This window comes from Felis catus, chromosome D2 (assembly GCF_018350175.1).
Source record: "Felis catus isolate Fca126 chromosome D2, F.catus_Fca126_mat1.0, whole genome shotgun sequence".
In the NCBI taxonomy this organism is placed as follows: Eukaryota; Metazoa; Chordata; class Mammalia; order Carnivora; family Felidae; genus Felis; species Felis catus.
In genome coordinates, this window is record NC_058378.1 from 68,528,237 (window position 1) to 68,547,736 (window position 19,500).

The 19,500-nt window shown below is 43.0% G+C and overlaps 1 long non-coding RNA gene across 2 annotated transcripts in view; it reads left to right on the plus strand.

The window, feature by feature from the left end:
- LOC111557119 overlaps window positions 1-19,500 on the plus strand; it is a 127,700-nt gene that overhangs the window by 43,951 nt on the left and 64,249 nt on the right. For both annotated transcript variants that reach the window (XR_006587318.1, XR_002736926.2), the window contains exons 5-7: window positions 9,505-9,760; window positions 10,575-10,784; window positions 11,561-11,989. This is a non-coding gene — a long non-coding RNA (uncharacterized LOC111557119). The remainder of the gene's footprint in view (window positions 1-9,504; window positions 9,761-10,574; window positions 10,785-11,560; window positions 11,990-19,500) is intronic.

Sequence of the window (19,500 nt, forward strand, 5' to 3'; positions counted from 1 at the left end):
CATGGAGCTGCTGCTCAGAGTCTGGGAGGAGCCAGAGCCACCTGAGTGGCTGTTAGGGGAATGGGCAAATGGATGGGTGTCTCTGCAGCATGGTGGGCTTCCTAGAGCCTCTCCCTCCCGTTCCTACTACACCTACCACCTACCAATTACCCCCATCTCTTCCCAGGACTCTGTGTTGTCCTGGGCTGATCACAGGGACCACATTACCCTCACTCTTAAATTGCCTCTTAGGTGCCCAACTCCCCCTTATGACTTAATCTTCCTTTCACTGGATCTAGACTTCGACCTCTTCCCCTTCTTAAATCTATGCACCTAATCTCTTGTTCCCTCCTGCCTCCTCAAGGTTTCCCTGATCTGGATCTCTAGCTTTGTGAAGAAGAAGCCAGCAAAGGACAAAAGACTCCTTCATTAGGTAGAGAAGATTGAGAATGACCACCCACCCCTTTCCACCATGGGTATTTTCCCATTTGCAACTTTGGCTCAACTTGAGGAACTAATTGGTGATGGAGGGATTTCAGGCAGGCTCCTGGGGCATATGGATGGATGGGCAGTTTATATTAGCATTTTTTATAATCAATGAGTTAAGATGCATGACCATAATATGCATTCTCTCATACGGAGGCCACATACAAACCATATTTGTGCCTTGAAGGAGGTGGCCCTCAGGGACCTAGATCATAAACATGTGGAATAAAAATACAGTCACACAAGGATTAAAAATGAGAATATCATAAGGTATAGGATAAGATATGCCTAGCCAATCAGGGAAAAAAGATGGGCTGGAAATAGTCCTCTGAGCATCTGTTGTGGGCCAGATGCAATACAAAGCATCCTCATATATTCTATTTTATTTAATACTTCCCAAACTCTTAGAGTTAGGTTTTATTATTTTTATTATGAAGGTGGGAAAACCGAGGTTCAGAGATGTAAAACAAATGGTGTTGAAATTCATCTGACTGAAAGTGACTATGAGAGATCAGCTTCTTGGCAGGGGCCAGGGGGCAGAGCGGCTGGTCCATCTTTGAGAAACACCAGACTAGGGATAGGAAGCATGTTCTGGGGCTCACCTGCATCAGAACCACCCAAAGATCTTGCTAAATAAGGATTTCTGGGCATCACCATAGAGCTATTAAATCCGAATTTCTGAGAGTGGAGTGCAAAATGTACATTTTGAAGAAATTTTTTTATTAAGTTCAGTTTGTCGGTTTTTCTTTTATTCCTTGTCCATTTTGTCTAATTTAAGAGATTTGCTGAACTCAAGGTCCCAAAGATTTTGTCTTATGTTTTCTTTAGTAGATTTTCTTCCATAGGTTTAGCTTTTCTCTATGATCCATTTTGAGTTGATTTTGTATTTAATGTCTTCTCTTAACCTAGTAGATGCCTTTGTAAATTACTCCTTAAAAAAACTCAATAGCCCTATTTGTGTGATCTATCTGATTTCTGTTGGGACTCTGGCTGATCTAGCCTTCACCAGCTTTCAATCTTCATATCCTGTTGTTTGGACTTACAGTATCTTTTGGCTTAATTGAAAATTAAGTTTTTGTTTCTTATTACCTTGGCGTTTGTTTTCTTTGAGGACAAAGCAAAAGTAAGTACTTACTTGAAGAGAAGCTTTTGAGAGCATATATTGACTGAGTTACTCTTTAACCCTGGAGCGTAAAAAATACTGTCAATGTTTGATTTAAAGATAGTTGAAGGGTATTACAAGGTACAAACTTTCAGTTATAAAATAAATAAGTCATAGGGATGGAATGAACAGCATAGGGAACATAATCAATAACATTGTAATAACTTTGTATGGTGACAAATGGTAACTAGACTTACGAAGATAACTTCATAGTGTATAAAATATTGAATTACTAAGATATATACCTGAAACTAATAGCATATTGCATATCGATTACAATTCAATATAAAAAAAAAAAGATGCCAGAGTCATACAATCTCAGACCCACGTCTTTCCCACACCCCAGGAAGGATAAATTATTTGCCTCTTCAGTGTTCCCAGACTACCTTAAATGTGGCTCTATTGTGCGTGTTCCATATGTCTTGAAGGCAAGAGTCATGTCTTGCCAAAGAGGCCTTTGTGCCTCTAGAGAATAGGACAGAACTGAGAAGGAGAGCTAGTTCCCTGGTTGCAAAGGCCCAGTCTCAAAGGGTGACCGGAAGTCCAAGGAGACTGAGATAGCAAAGCTTGTGCTTCTGTGTGTAGGACTGTGCATGTGCACGTGTATGTGTGCATCCCATCTCTGAGATTTGGGCCCAGGCAGAGCTTGCACTAAAATCACATAGAACTGAGACCTTGAAACTCTTTCTGGAGACTTGTGGATCCATAATGACTGGTGTCTGTGAGTTTGAGCCCTCCTAATCTTCAAATGAGAAGCCATAGAACACAGAGAAATATCCAATGAGGGTCTGTAGTATGTAGCTATTTAATAAATATGATTATTGGGGTGCTTGGGAGGCTCAGTTTGTTAAGTGTCCAACTCTTTTGATTTTGGCTCAGGTCATGATCTCATGATTCATGCGATCTAGCCTGACACTGGGCTCTGTGCTGACAGCCCAGAGCCTGCTTGGGGTTGTCTCCCTCCCTCTCTCTCTGCCCCTCCCCTGCTTGTGCACATACTCTCTCTCTCTAAAAATACATAAATAAACATTAAAAAAAAGAAATATGATAAAAAAAGAAATATGATTATCATATTCTTTCATAAATTTAGATCAGCATGTAGTAACAAAAGCTGATTACAGGCTTTTTATTTTTTTACTTTTTTCCCTCCTAGTTTTCCATTACTTTTTTCCCTCCTAGTTTTCTTCCTTATTTTTACTTAGATCATTTAACACTTTTCAGGTCATTAAAAATTTTTTTTTGCTTACTCACTGGTGCGTGCGTGTGTGTGTATTGTAAGGTCCCAGTTATCCCAAAAGAAAGTGGCCAACTTTAGATTTCTAGAAAATTCGTTTAGTATACATTTAACATGTATCAAATGACTTGTGTTCTAGTTAATGGCATTCTTTTAGAATTTGAAAATAACTTTCTTAGCTCCTTAAAAATGAGGCTGACCATAGGCAAACTTGATTTAATCAGCAGGGGCTCATCAATATTTGTTTTGATGATATTGTATGGGTACTTCACCAAAATCAGGATGCTCATAAGGAGCTCTGTGATAGTACTGCCTGATAATGAAGTGTGTATGTGTGTTGTATGCTTCTTTGTGTGTTCATCACTTTTTCTTCTTATCCTCTTGTTCCTTTTCTCTTGTTACTAATACTGATTTCCTGCTATAGTTTTTCTTTCACATTTGCACGTTTAGTCTCTGTGGCTGGGTAACAAACCAGTCAGCACACTGTGATACACAAGAGTCAGTAAGCTTTGGAAACAGAACAATTAAACATTTGAGACAAAATGGTCTCTGTTCTAGTTGGGTGCTTCTCGGACTTAAAGTGCATCAGAATCCCCTGAGGATCTTGTAAAATGCAGATTCTAATTCAGCTGGCTTCTGGTAGAGCTGAAATTCTGCATTTCTAACGAGCACTTAGTGATGCTAATGATGCTGATTTAAGGATCACACTTAAAGTAGAAAGTTAGACGGTTGGGGATTAGTACAGATTTGGTCATTAAGTTAAAGGGGCATTTTGATAAGTTTTAATATATATTTTTTCAAATGCTGTTGTCACATGGCCTCTCTAAAACGTGTTGGCTTCCTGACAGATAAATTGATTAGAAGCAAAATGTGACTCAGCTGCCATTTAGAAATCAGAACTCTGTGAATGGGATTAACATGTGTAGGAGGAAACTGTTGGGCCAAGGGAGTCCTTTAGTTAAGAAAAAGAGACTAAGCTTGTCATCAGTCTGTCTTGGGTGGGTTAGAAATGGTTTTAGGAGAATGTAAACATTGTGATAATTCTCTCTGGTTTCTCAAAGTTTCAAATGCTTTAGGACATATTCTTGATGTCATTTATCTTCTAGACAATCTTGGGGGAAAACCTTGTGGCTGTTTTTTGGATTTTCCTTAGAGGTTTGGAATTATGGCCATTTCCCAGCAGGCTTTGCAGCTGTTGACCAAACTGTAGAAGGATAGCTTTTCCCTTCCCTTGCACTTTCTCAGTCTTCCCTGCTCCCTAGGGCTGTTCTGGCTGCCCTTAATCAGAGATACTCTATGAAGAAGTTGATTTAGGCAAAAGGTGACAATTAGGTTTTTGTTTTATTTTGTTTTTTGTTTTTGTTTTTGTTTTTGGCCAATGCAGAATGATTGTTAGTGGTTGAGGGATAAATATGTTGATTCGAAAGTTTGGTTAAAATTCATAAATTATGTCTAAGAGTGTAGGAGTGAAGCACGTGTGTCAGATATTTGTCATTCCTAATCCAGCCTTAGAAGGCAGAAGATGCCTTGACAGACTAGTGTGGCATTGGGTCATCAGACCTAAGCCCCGTAGACTCGGTGCCACATGTTGTTTCCCTTTTCCTTATTTTCAGCGCTATTACACTTACATTTGAGGATAATATGCAAATGTTGGCATTAGGAGTTACTTCTAATTACCCAGGGAGATGTGACTTTGTTTCATGCCTTCTCATTCTCGTCAGCTATCCTGTGCCATGGGAATTTCTGAAAAAAAAAAAAAAAAAAAAAGTAAGAAAGGAACAAGATTTGTTACTCAGCCTGGCTGGCTTTCTTTTAAAATAGTCAGACTGTCTGCTTCCTGAAGGGTGTCCCCCCAGCTGGGAAGATGCCACCTGTCACTCTTGGGTTGATTGCTAAAGAACATCTTGTCTTGTTTGTGCTCTGCACTGATGTGTTCTCAAAGTCCCCTGGTCTAAAGGCTCTGATGACTTTGAGGAGGGTTTATGTGGTATCTCCATCCTTTTAATAAAATTCCCTCTACAAGACTGAAGCAAAGGTCTCTTATTATGCTCTGCTTAGGCCATTTTTGCAGGGGCATTTTTTTTTTTGTCTTTAGCCCTAAGTGAATGTGATGAGTCACTGTTACTTAGGTCAACTCAGAAATGAGTTCTGGGTTTGCTGGCTTTTCAGTGAGTGGTTTTCTTCAGCGGGAATCGAGCTGGTTCATTTGGATAATTCTGGGTCTGAATTCTGCTGTGTCTCTTACTAATTGGTGACCATGGGAAAGTTATCAGCCTTTCTGAGCCCTCATTTTCTCATCTGCAAGTTGGAGACAATAATAACTGCCTCCTCGGGAGGGTGTGAATGTTCTGGGTACTCAGGATTTATCTTGATGTTTATCACATTCAATGCAATAGGTACCCAATAAACGTCCTTTTCTTTTTTTCTCCTCTTGTGTTTGATGTCGGGCCTTTTTGTGTGTTGTTTTGTATTGATTTTCTTTTGATACTAATAATTAAAGTGTTCCCAGGATTTCTGTCATCACAGGATTTTCTAGGTAAGGTCAAGTGTCAATAGAGCTGAGAAGAGAGTGAGGCTTTAGCGACTCCAGGGCGCAGGGACCAGTTGAATGGAGAGTGGGCGGAGTCCAGAAACCTCCAGAGTGAGTGAATCTTTAAGGGATTGCTGGATTATTAGACTCTGGGCCTCATTTATTCAGAGGCAGAGGAAGCATAGCAAGAGAAGAAGTGTCAGATGCTTAGAAATATGTCCTCCAAACAAGGCTGGAGGGATCTAGGTGCTATTGGATCAATTCATTAATCCATTTAATCATTCACGCCCAGACGTTTCCTTGGGCACTGTGTGCTAGGCACTGTGTCCGTCCTTGCCTCAAAGAACTCATGATACAGTGGAGTAATGCTAAGTATGCACCATGTGATATGTATCTCTATGTAATGGAAATGATGGAGATAGAACTACTTTTATGAAGTATCTTAAGACCTCTCTTTTTTTGGTATCTGTTTCCCACCCTACTTTATCCTCCCTTCTTCCTGGACATAAGAAAGTATACTTGGAGAAAGGTGGCATGTCCCAGTGTCACTTGCAGCTTGGTGTCACTGAGTTTTCCCTACTGGAACTTGAGCAAAAGTGATGGGTGCACCTTCTGTGTCCCTTGCTTAAAGGAAATCCCTTGCTATGAATTTTCACTCTTTCCTCCCCTCTGTCTGGAAAGGCAATGCCAGGAAACCTTGGAAGGGATAACAGAAACTCCCTGCTTGTCTGCTTTTCCAGATAACTCCATGGAGTATTACTGGCTACTTGCCCTGGCCTCGCAAATGAGAAAGCAATGAACTTCTAAGTACTCCAAGACACTGAATTTGGGGATCTCTTTATTATAGCTTCTGTTGTAACAAATTAAGTAGTCACAACTTTTTTGAGGTTCTAGGGTAGCTCAAAATAATAAAAATGTCACTTGACTGGTAGAAAAGTAGAAGATTTTGTTTGTCGTATGAGATTCCTGAAGTTATAGGAGTCGGACAAATGCTGGTTCCAAGCTCACCTCTTCCATATCTACGATTTTATACACTTCAAAACTAAAATAATTTCTCATGTCTTCAGGTGTCAAAGAGTCAAGATGCAATCTTTTTCCAGTGCATTACCTTCTTTGTTAATCTTAGATTTACAAAATCAATGAAGAAGCAATTATCTATATTTTACATATGAGTGGATCACATTTTTCTTGGTGGTGGGGAGGTTTAGAGATGATTTGGGGGCAAAAAATGGTAGAAACAGGAAAGTCAGCATTTGTCCATTCAAAGTCATGCTTGAGAAGATGGTGCCAGAAAATGCAGGAGGGGACTATCTTCAAGGACATCTTGTTCACTTAACCCAAGCATCCTGGGAGCTACTGCCTGTAGACAAGCAGCCTCATCCCGGTCCCTTCATTTGAAATCTCCTTGTCTGTACCCTGTATTCTCAAAGTCAGCCTTTGGCCACTGTAATCTACATAACGGGGAGAAAGTCCCTTCCAGCTTTTCGTTCATTGCTCATTCATTAATCAAATAGTTACTGAGCACCTCCTTTATGCCAGGAAGATTATAAATATGTATTTTAGTGGGGAGATAGCTGAGAAATCTTGCCCCACAGAGGCAGGACTTGGATAAGCAAGAGGCACAAAACAGGTGCAAAGAAGGTAAGAAGTACAGCGGGAATTAACCCAGGAGTGCAGAGACACAGCACAAGGCAGGTGTCTCCTGTCACTCAGCAGCCTGTGTCTACTGTGATAAAGGCGTGTGATTAATTACACATAGAGACTGTACGTATGTTCTCTCACTTGCTAATTGCAATTAGTTACAGGAGCACTGAACGTATTGCTCTGCATGAATGTCAGGACATTTCAGTGGATTCCCCTTGGTTCTCTGAGAAGCTGCAATTAACTTCACTAATTATTCCCTTCACCACATGTGCTTCACTTAATGTAGAACCAAACTAATGAATGTTGATCTTTTAAAAACTTTTTTTTCCTTAAAGGCCATCTTGGCTGCCATCCAATTAAGACCAACAATGGCTCCTTAGACAAAATCACAAATATCATCAGGTCCATCCAAGGCTGGTTGGAGACAGAAAGCAAACTTGAGTTTCCAGAATTCTTTCATTTCTTCTTCAGGGAGGGACAGGATCTCTGCACTGATAAAACCCATGTGACACTGTTGGTTCAATATGCTTTGAAAGATTTTGTGACTGGCATCTCTGCAGTGACCTATCCATAGCACCTGGTGGTAGGGAGTTGGTGAACCAGAAATGTGTGCCATGGCCTAGCTAGGAATGCAGGATAACTTTAAAAATGCACAAAAAAATCTTACTCTAACATCAGCAATACACCTAGAATTGAGCACAGTGCTTTCCTGTCCCTGCTTTGATCTGGGCATCCTTAATTCAAACGCCTTCCTCCTTAAATTCCTATGATTTTTGTCAAGGTTTCTATGACAGTGAGCAAATGAGTGTGTGTGTGTGTGTGTGTGTGTGTGTGTGTGTGTGTGTGTGTAGGGAATGACTTACATGCTCATGGCTTTTCCTATGTTCACGAGCCTCTGCCCCACGTTGTGTTGATTCAGCTGTGAAACTCAGCACTTGATTTTCACACACACACACACACACACACACACACACACACACACACACACTTTCTCAAAGCATTTATGAGAATTTGAGGACAGGCTAGTAGGTGGATTCACACTACATCACCCCAAACAAGCTCAAATGGGAAAGTGGGCATCACTGTGTTAAGATATCCACGTCACTCCATGGAGTTCTTCACACCATCTAGGTCCAGCCAAGTCTGTCCAGTGAGGAGCAACACATCTGGCTCTTGGTCCTCTGCAGTGCTATTTCATAGCTCTCCTCTAAAAGCTTTATGATTCTTCTGCTTTAAGTATACTCATCAATTGTGTGTGTGTGTGTGTGTGTGTCCGTGTGTGTGTGTGCTAGTGAACGTGTGTTTCAAAGAACCAAGAGGAAGAGGGAGAAGAAAAGAGAATTCTTTTCAACAGTTCTTGTGCCAGCTGCTAACAATGCTTCCTTTCACTTCATCGTTACCACAATACATTCTCCTAACTAGCACTTAAAATGCTAGAATGGCTGGAGCTTCAGTGAACTTTTTAATATAGCACCTCTCGTGAGTGCTACAGTAACCTGGCAAGCCAGGCAGGGAAGTCTCATGGCCACATTGTGCACATAAGGAACCTGAACCTCCAGGGGATGACTGGCCAAATGTGCATAGCTTGTTTTTGGTAAAAAGCTCTTTCTGCCCAATCATGCTCTCAGATCGAAGTTTCTTGGAGGTATAAGAGAGATCAGGAAGCAGTGAGCCATCTAACTTGGGTCTTTGTCTCTCATTCCCCTCCAAATGCCATCTTGCTTTGAGGCAAGGCTTTCTGATACATAAAGCAGAATGTGAGAGAAGCCAGCCCACATTGGGTTATTGGTGATGTTTCTCAATTCCAACACTAAAGACATGTTGTGGAAGGCAATTCCTTGTTGTAGGTGGAGGGAGGTGTCCTGTGCATTGTAGGATGTTTAGCAGCCTCTCTGGCCCCTACACCCATCGGATGCCAATGGAAGGAACTCCCACTCCCAACTTTGTAGTTGTAACAGTCAATGATTTCTCCAGACATTGCCAAATGTCCCCTAGGGAGTCAAAGTCACCACTGGTTGGGAAACACTGGGTTGTTACACACCCATTGTGATGATGGTTTCTTGTCTTCATGACTTAGAGCATGGAGAGTCGATCATGTGGAGTAGCTCAGAAAGGTCTGTGCAAACCATGTGGTAAAAAAAAAGAAAGGTTTGGAAGCTTATTCTTCCCTTTCGCTGGAAAGAGGACATGAGCCTTCACTTTGGTGGGACAAAGGAAGATAAACATGCCGACCCTCTCCATGCACGAGCACCTCTGATGGGACATTGCTGCTGATAGCTCTGGCTTTACAGCAAATGGTCCCAACAGTGCCAAGAACCACAAGTCAGTCCGTTTAGGGAAAACACAGGGTATTTGAACAGCTTGACACTGTGAAGGCATAAATTGTCGGGAGAGACAAATGTGAGCTGGAGGGATTTGTGAATGTGGCAGACGGTAATCCTAGTATTTCTTGTTAATTGTTTTTCTCAGACAGGAGACCTCCTGTGATTTACATTCTGGAGTGGTGGGATGATGGACTGAGCCAGACAGCTCGTCACCTCTGGAGAAGACGAGCGGGGTCATGGCAGCTGCCCTGGAAATGAAAGAGGAGGCAGGGTGCTTTGCTGCCTTGGAAGCTCTCCTTTGTTCCCGAGCATCAGGGGTGCTGTCGCATGTGGCCTCTGGGAGGCCAGGCAGGAAGAGCAGAGCCTGTGCCCAATAGCTGAAGGGCAGGGCTGATGAACAGGTAGCAAAATCCCTTCCGTCCTAGGGCTCAGGAGTGATGTGCAGATGAGCAGGAGAAAGCACCAGACAGATGCTATGTTTGGCTTATCTGGCTTTTGCTGTGAGTGGGAACCTGACCTCCTTGTGAGAGTGGAGTTGGGAAGGTCAGTTAGACTTTAGAAGGAACAGAGGGGGTTCAAACAGACCAGGAAAACCTGTGATTAGTGCAGAAGTGTGGATTTAATCCTTGATTACCTGGTGCAGCTAAGGGGCAGTTCCGATGAGGAAATAGGAAAAGATCATGTCTTCCCTAAGAGAGTATATTCCTTTACTTCAGTCTTTTCTGAGGCACTCTACCCAGAAAACATTGCTCCTTCTCCAAACCACAGGAATGGGCTAAACACCTCCTGCTCCTAGTGGGGCTCAGGCAGACTGGGTTACCTGCAGACTCAAGGGAAATCTTGGTGGAACTTGGTCACAGAGGCTGTGGAAGCCAGTCATAAGGGGCAGAAAAGGATGTTGGTCATTGTGTTTGCAGGACTGGGCCATCCAGGTCAGCAGGTCCCTCAGAGACGTGGTCAGAGAAGTAGTGGCATTGACAGGGCCAGGTGGGTTTGCTGAGTAGTGTCTTGTTAGCCTGGCCAAAGTTGGAGTTATGTTTCCTGAGTCCCCTTCACTGTGGGGTTCTGGCCCAGGAGTACTTTGCGTGGATTTGAAAGGTGGCAGTGGAGAGAGAGCATTCCTCTCGGAGGGTGGTTGTGGTTGTCCCTGGTGACAGATGGACACCCCAAGGCCTTGTGGATCCTGACTTGGCCATGTTCTCACTCTATACCTAGCTCATCTTATTGATTGCTGGCCTCTCCGACCATCAGCGGACCTAGGCCCACTGCTGGCTGCCTGCCATTGAGCCACAAAGGCAGCAGCTCCACGGATTTTCCACGAATTCCCCCTTCTGGGTCCTTTTCAGTGGCCAGGTGGACTTGGCCTCTTGAACATCCTGTTTGCTCCAACTTGTCCACCTGATGCAAGTGCACGTTAGGTGACTGGTGAGTAACCATTTCTCTGATTTTTCTGATTCCCCCTTCCAGACATTTGTTTTCCCGGTTCCTCCCATGTTTGCATAGATTCTAATTTCTTTAATAAACTCTTATCTCCATACAACTTAGAGTGCTTTGTTTTCCCAACTGGGCCTGACTGACATAGTGGGAAACCTCTTCTGGAGCTTGGTTGCCTGTTTGTGGGAGTTAAGTCTCATATATCCAAGGAGAATGAACTGCCTTAGAAGTGGGTACAGTGCAGCCCAGGGAAGATTTCTTGAGGAAGAGTAACTTCAACATTCATTCATTCATTCATTCATTCTTCCATAAATACAAAGGTGAAGGCTGTCCCTGGGAATGTTCTAGAAACACAGTGTTACTTGGTGAATAGAACAGACATGGCTGCTTTTCTCAGAGAGTTTAGAGTTTAAAGCATAAGACAGAAAATAAATAATCAGTATATGATTATAAATTATTTTTGTGTATTACATGGCACTTACCACAAGTGGCATAAAGTGACAGAAAGTGTGGATGAGGATGAGCCCCCCTGGAATTAGGGGGGCTGGGAAGGCCCCTCTAAAGTGTTGATGTTTAGGCCAATACTTGAAACACAAGGTAGATTCCACCACAGGAGGACAGCTTGTTCTAGGCTGAGGGAACAGTGAGTGTGAAGGGCAGAGGTAGGGCAGATATACCACAACAAAGAGATGGGGGGAGCAGGAGGGAATTTTTGTGTGTGTGTTAATGGTAACAAGCTCTTTTAACGGGAAAATATCACCTTCAAGTGTAAACAGAGTGGTGTCCGAGAACCCCCAGGACTCCGGAAAGGAACTGGTGTGGACCCACACGAAACCAGAAAGTGGACCCAAGGGCCAAGGAATGCCCATGATGAGAGAGCAGGACTGTGGCCCAGACCGGGGCTGCTGCTGGTCTATGCAGCGCCTTTGTGTGAAGTAGAAAAAAACGTACCCCTTCTTTTTGGAGACGGAACCTGGAGCAGCTGTTCTTGGGTTGGAAAGTGAAGCCTGGACTGGATTTTGGCTCCTACTTCAACAGGAGCCAACCTGCATTACCACATGCAGAGTGTAATCAGGACTAGGAGCTTATGTGAAGCTAGTTGAAGCCAGAACAATGTTTAAATCTCTCCCTATCAAGGAATTTGGTGAATAGATATACACCTGGCTACGTGGAGAGCAACTTGTTGTGTACATAAGGTAATTGTTTTCAATAATCGTTTTAAATGTTTATTTATTTTTGGAGGTGAGAGAGACAGAGAGTGAGCAGCGGAGGGGCAGAGAGAGAGGGACACACAGAATCCGAAACTGGCTTCAGGCTCTGAGCTGTCAGCACAGAGCCCGATGTGGGGCTGGAACTCATGAACCGTGAGATCATGACCTGAGCCAAAGTCGGACACTTAACCGAGTGAGCCACCCAGGCACCTCCCTAAGCTAATTTTTTTTTGACAGTTTCATAACAAATTTAGCCTTGTTATGTATGTATGTATGTATGTATGTATTTTAAGCTGAAGTACACTTGGCACACGATGTTAGGTTAGTTTCAGGTGCACAACACAGTCATTGGGCACCTCTATGCGTTAGGCTATGCTCACCACAAGTGTAACTACCATCTATTACCATACAATGCTGCTACAATATCATTGACTCTATTCCCTGTGACTTCCATCCTTGCGACTTATTTATTCCATACCTGGAAGCCTACACGTTCCACTCCTCTTCACCCGTTTTGCTTATCCCCCAACCCCTCCCCTCTGGCAGTTTCATAACTTTATTTGACAATCAGGGTTAGTTATCGTCCACATTGATTTTTGCAACTGGCGACTGGTACATAGGTAACTAATGTGTAAAGTTTGCTTGGTGACCCTTCATCCTCATTACTTTTTCTGGACAACCCTACAGGGCTATGGTATGGGGGTATGGGGGCATTTCTTACTCTCTGGCCCAGACAGCTTTGTTGAGCTTTGTGTCCATGCTCACATCTGGAGCTCTCCTCTCCTCCGTGGCAAATTTCTGGGTCTCTTTGGGTGCCCGAAGGCATACTTCTTGAAGCCTGCCCCACGGATGCCCTTGTGAATACTGACGGCGTGTTCATGGGCACCACCTCAATGGTGGCATAATGGTCCTTATTTTCACCAGCCTGCTGGGTCCAGTTTGAAAGGAAAGTCAACTGGTACTTCTGATATTGGTATTGTTTATCTGAACTAATTTCTCTTATTATTTCAATGGCTTTGGGGGCACTATTAACCAAAAACATGTGAAACAACAAGATAACCCCGCAGCCACTCTAATAAGATCTTGGTGTTAGGCATATAGACAAGTTACATGGCTGTGATTATCTCAGATTGGGGTAAACCTGTCAGTTTCCATAGTGATGAAGGAGGTAAAAGCAGGAGTCCCATCCTTCTTGAACCTTCACTATGTAGCCATTTCTGTTAGACACTTAGATGCATTCATCATTTAACCCACATAACTGTCCGTAAGGCAGGTATTTCGAACTGCATTCTACACAGGAAGGCTCTGAAGCTCAGTCATATTAGTTAACTTGCCCACGGTCTCTGTCAGTAAGTGCTGGAATGGGACCCAGGTCTCTCTTATCAGGAACCTGTGCGAGGAATGTAAAAACAGATGCCTTTGGAGTTGCTGTAAGCAAAGCAGTTCAGCAATAGACTCAAGGGGTGGTGAGCCTTTGACATTGGCTAGATTCTTAAGGCCACTTGTGTCAATGAGGTATCTGCATTTCCCTGGGGTGAGTAATCCTGCATTGGAAATGTGTGGATCAATGTACTATAACTGACAACTGATTGGCTAGAAGGGAGGAATTTTTGGCTTAAAGCAATCTTTGTTTGCTTTCCCCAGAGCAGATCAATCTATTCACTGTCAGGTGTTCTCTGATGTGCTCTGGGGACACTGGTGCCTGTCAGGGAGGAGAGCCGTGTGGGAATCCTAGTGTCACCTTGGGAACAATCCCTGGGGCTGTGCAATATATTTATTTCCAATTGATGTTGAACTTGGGCCTGGAGCACCTGGCCTGTGACTGAATTCAACTTCTTGGCTTTCTTTATGAGGAGGAAAAGGAGGCATTGTCTTTGAGCAGAGTGTGTATCCTTTAGGTGGAAAGGCCCCAGCACTACTCAGATACCACCCTCTAGATTATCAAGAAGAGAAAGGACACCTGCTTTCAGTGTGCAGGTGCTAAACCATCCAGAGCAATGCCCCCCTCCCTGAGCTGGCCCTGAACTGAATTTTTGGCTTTATGTGGATTTTAGTTGCTTTCCACATAAGCAACTATGTTTTCTAATTTGGGATCTATTGGAATTTGGGATCTATTGGGATCTATTGGGATCTAATTTGGAATCTATTTTAGATTCCTTCCCTAGAGACAACGAGTCTCTAGGGAAGGAATCTAAAACTAGGGTTTCCTTGCTTACAGGAATACAATCTCAAGTCTGAGAAGTAAAATGTCATTTTGTAATTGTGATTGTGTGTGTGTGTGTGTGTGTGTGTGTGTGTAAAGATGCTATGCACACACAGGAGAGACCCATCCATCTATCTTTGATCCAGAAGAGATCTGGGGTAGATACAAATCAAACAACCATGTGCTTCTTGTCTGTTATAATAACTCTTATCCAGATGTCAGCAGCTTTAAAAAGCTGCTCAAGTGGTGAAGTGTTGTGCTGTATTTGCCAGCGGCTGAGTATGGGTGAAGCCAGGCATTCTTACTTTTATTTGTCCTTTCCTGAGGTCTTAAAAAAATACTGACTTGCTGAGTGCCAGGTCCTTGGAGAATTCTTAAATTATAAGTAAGCACTCTAGGGGTGCCTGGTGCCTGAGTGGCTTAGTCGGTTAAGCAACCGACTCTTGGTCTCGGCTCAGGTCATGATCTCACAGTTTGTGAGATCAAGCCCTGCATAGGGCTCTGTGCTGATGGTGCAGAGCCCATTTGGGATTCTCTCTCTCCATTTCTCTCTGCCCTTTCCCACCCCCCTCTCTCAAGATAAATAAATAGACTTAAAAAGAAGTAAGCACTCAGACATGAAGACAGCTTCCTGTCCATTTGGTCACTCAGATAAACTTTATGACTCCAGTTGAGTGCTCCTTTTTGGTGACTAGAAAACATGACAGTAGAGAAGGAATGATTAACCCAAGTTATAGCAATTTGGCAGGGACAGGGAATAGATCCCAAATTAGAAAACAAAACAAAAATAAATTTTAACTGTAATTGCTTTTAGACACAATAAAATTTTTATGTGGTGCTTAATCAGTGTTAGGGGCCTTCATCTGCCTTTCTCCAAATTCTTAAGACAGCAGAGACCTCCCCTTGCTACCTAAAATAATGTAGTCCCCTACCTAGCTCTTTCCTAGCTCTGCATGCTGCCCTCTGAACAGTACTGGTCACAGCGATAGAACCCAACTCAACCTAGACTACTCAGTAAAGGGAATCAACTCATGTAACTTGGCAGTTCAGGGATGATTGGATCTAGGATATTAAATCCAACCATTGTAATCTGTCCTCTTTTTAACTTTAGCTCTACTTTCTTTCACACTGATTCTTTCCCTGAAGGTCCTTCCAGATAGATGGTCCCAAGATGGCTTCACATTTACATCCCACCAGTTCCACAATACTAGTGGAAATAGAGCTACCATTTGCAATATTATGGCTCCCACATCTGATGCTCTTGGCTCTGAAGAGCCTGGCTTGTGTGATGTTCACACCTTGAACAGAATGAATCACTGAGGTGAGGTGAGGCCATATCCTTATTGGCCAAGCGTGGGTTCTCACCCTACACCTAGAATGTTAGAGTGGGAGCTCCCCAAATGACAGGGACTATGAATGGGGGAGGAGGTGCAGTTATCAAAAGGGAAAATGGATGCCAGTCAGACAAAACCAGCAGTGTTCGCTATTATGTCATTTTCACCATTTATCATTTTATATTTTAAAAAGATAAAAATGTCTGTGATCCCCAACAAGTTTGGAAGTTCCAGGAAGGCAGGTGTATATCTACTTTATTCACCAATATATTGCTAATGACTATCATAGTGTGTGGCACATGAAAGACATTCAATAAATATCAGGCAAATACATGAATGGATGAATGAATGAGTGAATGAATGAATGAGTAAATATTGGTTATTTGGTATCCCTCATTTGGTCTTGGATGAGCACAGTGATGAACTCAAGGACAAAGAGGAAGAAGAGATTGCTTCTTTCAAAGTTCCTTTGTAATTGTTTTCAATCCTTTTTTTAATCCAATTTGAATTTTTGATTTGTAACCTTTTGTGTTCACAGGACTGGCGGGGGGTGGGGTGGTCCTAAAGAGACTCTTCAATACAAGATTCTGGCTAAAAACTAGGGGACAACTGCGCACCTGGATTCATCTCTGAGTATCTCTAAGAAGATTACCAGAGCTTCTTATGCTTAGTGCTCAGCCTGCTCTCTCCCTTCTTGCATGAGCTTTGGCCTTGAGCATCCCCATAGCCAGTGCCAAATTGTGTCTGACAGGAAGGGAGCCGAGGGAAGAATACCCCAACCTTCTTTCTCTCCAACCTCTAATTCTTGCCAGTGCTTCCCTTTGGTCAACCCAACTAGAAATCAGAAGGCAAGGGAGTGTGAGTAATGTTGTCTGTAAGGGTCAGGTCCTGAAGCTGAGTGGTGGGCAGTGGAAACAGAGGGACAGATAACAGAGAATATTCCACACAGGCCTTGTGCAAGCTAGCTCTGTCTAGGTAGGGAGAACACGTTCAATTGTTCCGAGATCTGAGAGTGCCTGGAGAGTTTGAGAAACTGCAAGGAGGGAGATGGGGCTGGAGGGGAGTGAGTGGAAGAGGAATTATTTTTGAAGATTCACTGATATTCTTGCCTTTGGCAGTAACTTAAATAATATTATTGTATAGCATGATGAATCTAATCATCGTTACCTACAATGCTACAATTAATGGCGACTTAGACTTGTTGGAATAGTGTATTTTACCATGACCTTCATTTTAAAATGGCTGACTGCTGGTTGTGTGTGCAGCAGGGTAGGAAGGGTAGGAAGTCTCATAGCTCTAGCTAAATCACCTCCCTTTGTTCAGCACCAACTGATCAGGGGGGAGGACGACCAGGGAGTGACAGGTGGCCCACATCAACTGTTTATACAACTATTTCCAAACAAGTGAGCTAAGATTCTCATGGAATAGAAAGTGGGAAGTAAATGATGTAGGGAGCCAGGACTTGGGGTTTAAACATTTTTTCCTGGCCTCTAATAGTTCTGCATTCTTGATAACTCTTGCCTCTTTGTTTGTGATCCAGGCACACCAGGAGCAGTCATTTTCAAAAGAGGTGGTCGATTCTTTCTTCTTAGTCTAACCGAGTATTTCTTCTCCTTCCCAGGAAACATAGTCACTTGATACAATTCCATATCAGTGGCTAATTTATATCTTTCCTCTTTTGTATACACACCAATGTCATTTGCACACTTGTGTTTCTTATCTCTTGGTAGACAGTGAGCTTCTCAAGAAACAGGCAATGCCTGCCACAGACTAGAGTCAGTGCAAGGTCTAGAGACCATCGACTACTTAACAGGAAGTGACATGTTTTGGATGCATTTCCTAGGAAGTCAGTATCTGCAGTCTGAACATGGACTGATTGGGAAATGATTGGTGATGGCGATGAGGATTGCACTGCACTGTGGAGGATAAGCAGGCTTTTGATTAAAAAAAGGGGAGGGAAAGGAGTGTTTTTCGCTGGCGTGATAGAGTGTGAGAAAGCTTGGAATTGGGAAGAATTGTGATTTATTGGAAGAAAAGAGTGTGGCTGGAGCACAACAATGCACTAATGAGAATTAGGAGGTAAGGTTGGAAGGGAGTTCTGAGGATTTTCTACTTGCCTTCCTCATAAGTGGAGGACTGAAGGTCAGGATCAGAGTTAGGGGTTGGCTAGGACTAGACGGGGGTTGGTCCATGATGGCAGCATATTGCAAAGGGGCAATTCAAGGTGGCATCTTGAGTGGAAGGAAGAAAGGCAGAGAACAAAAAAGGTGGTCTGGACAGAGTATGCAATCAAGTGAGCTTCCCCATTATCAGGGAAATGCAAATCATAACCACAATGAGATATCGCCTTACACATGTCAGAATGGCTAAAATAAAAAAGGTAAAGGGATAACAACTGTTAGCAAGGAGGTAGGAAAAAAAGGAGCCCTCATGCACTGTTGTGGGAATGCAAACTCGTGCAGCCACTGTGGAAAATAGTATGGAGTTTTCCTCAAAAAATTAAAAGGGACACTTGGGTGGCTCAGTCGGTTGAGTGTCCAGCTTCGGCTCAGGTCATGATCTCACTGTTCGTGAGGTCATGCCCCACATCAGGCTGCTTGGTGTCAGTGCAGAGGCCACTTCAGATCCTCTGTCTCCCTCTCTCTCTGCCCCTTCCCTGCTCACGCGCTCTCTCTCAAAAATAAATATTAAAAAAATTTAAAAAATGGAAATACCTTATGATCTAATAATTCTACTGCTGGGTATTTGCCTAAAGAAATTGAAAATACTAATTCAAAAAGGTACTCGTGCTCCTATGTTTATTGCAGCATTATTTACAATGACCAAAATACGGCAGTAACTTAACTGTCCATCAATAGACAAATGGATAAAGAAGGTAGATAGATCTATATCATAGAATATACATATATATGGAATATATGTTAAATAAAGATATGAATAGACGTACAGACAGATAGATTGATCGATCTATGTAATGGAGTATTATGCAGCCATAAAAAGGGTGAGATCTTGGGGCGCCTGGGTGGCTCGGTCAGTTAAGCGTCCGACTTTGGCTCAGGTCATGATCTCACGGTCTGTGAGTTCAAGCCCCGCGTCGGGCTCTGTGCTGACCGCTCAGAGCCTGGAGCCTGTTTCAGATTCTGTGTCTCCCTCTCTCTCTGCCCCTCCCCTGTTCATGCTCTGTCTCTCTCTGTCTCAAAAATAAATAGACGTTAAAAAATTAAAAAAAAAAAAAGGGTGAGATCTTGCTATTTGCAACAACATGGATGGACTAAGTGAAATAAGTCATACCGAGAAAGAGAAATAGCATGTTTCACTCACATATGGAATGTAGACAACAAAACAAATGAATAAACAAACAAAAAGAAGAATCAGACCTAAAAATTTCAGAGAACCAACTGATGATTGCCAGAGGGGAGGGGGTGGAGGGACAGGCAAAATGGGTAACAGGGAGTGGGAGACCCAGGCCTGGGTTAGGGAATGAGTAATTTATGGGCACAGAAGGCACAGCCTAGGGGATGTAGTCAATGATATTGTAACAGTTGTCTGGCGATGGATGGTGAGTACACCCGTGAGTGGAGCACAGCACACAGATTTGTTGAATCACTATGTCGTACATCCGAAACTAACATTGTGTGTCAACTATACTAAAAACAAATTTCCCGGGGCGCCTGGGTGGCGCAGTCGGTTAAGCGTCCGACTTCAGCCAGGTCACGATCTCACGGTCCGTGAGTTCCAGCCCCGCATCAGGCTCTGGGCTGATGGCTCAGAGCCTGGAGCCTGTTTCTGATTCTGTGTCTCCCTCTCTCTCTGTCCCTCCCCCGTTCATGCTCTGTCTCTCTCTGTCCCAAAAATAAATAAACGTTGAAAAAAAAATTTAAAAAAATAAAAAAAATAAAAACAAATTTCCCTGCTCGAAAAAAAGTGTCCCCAGTATAGGCTTGATCTATGGGGACAGT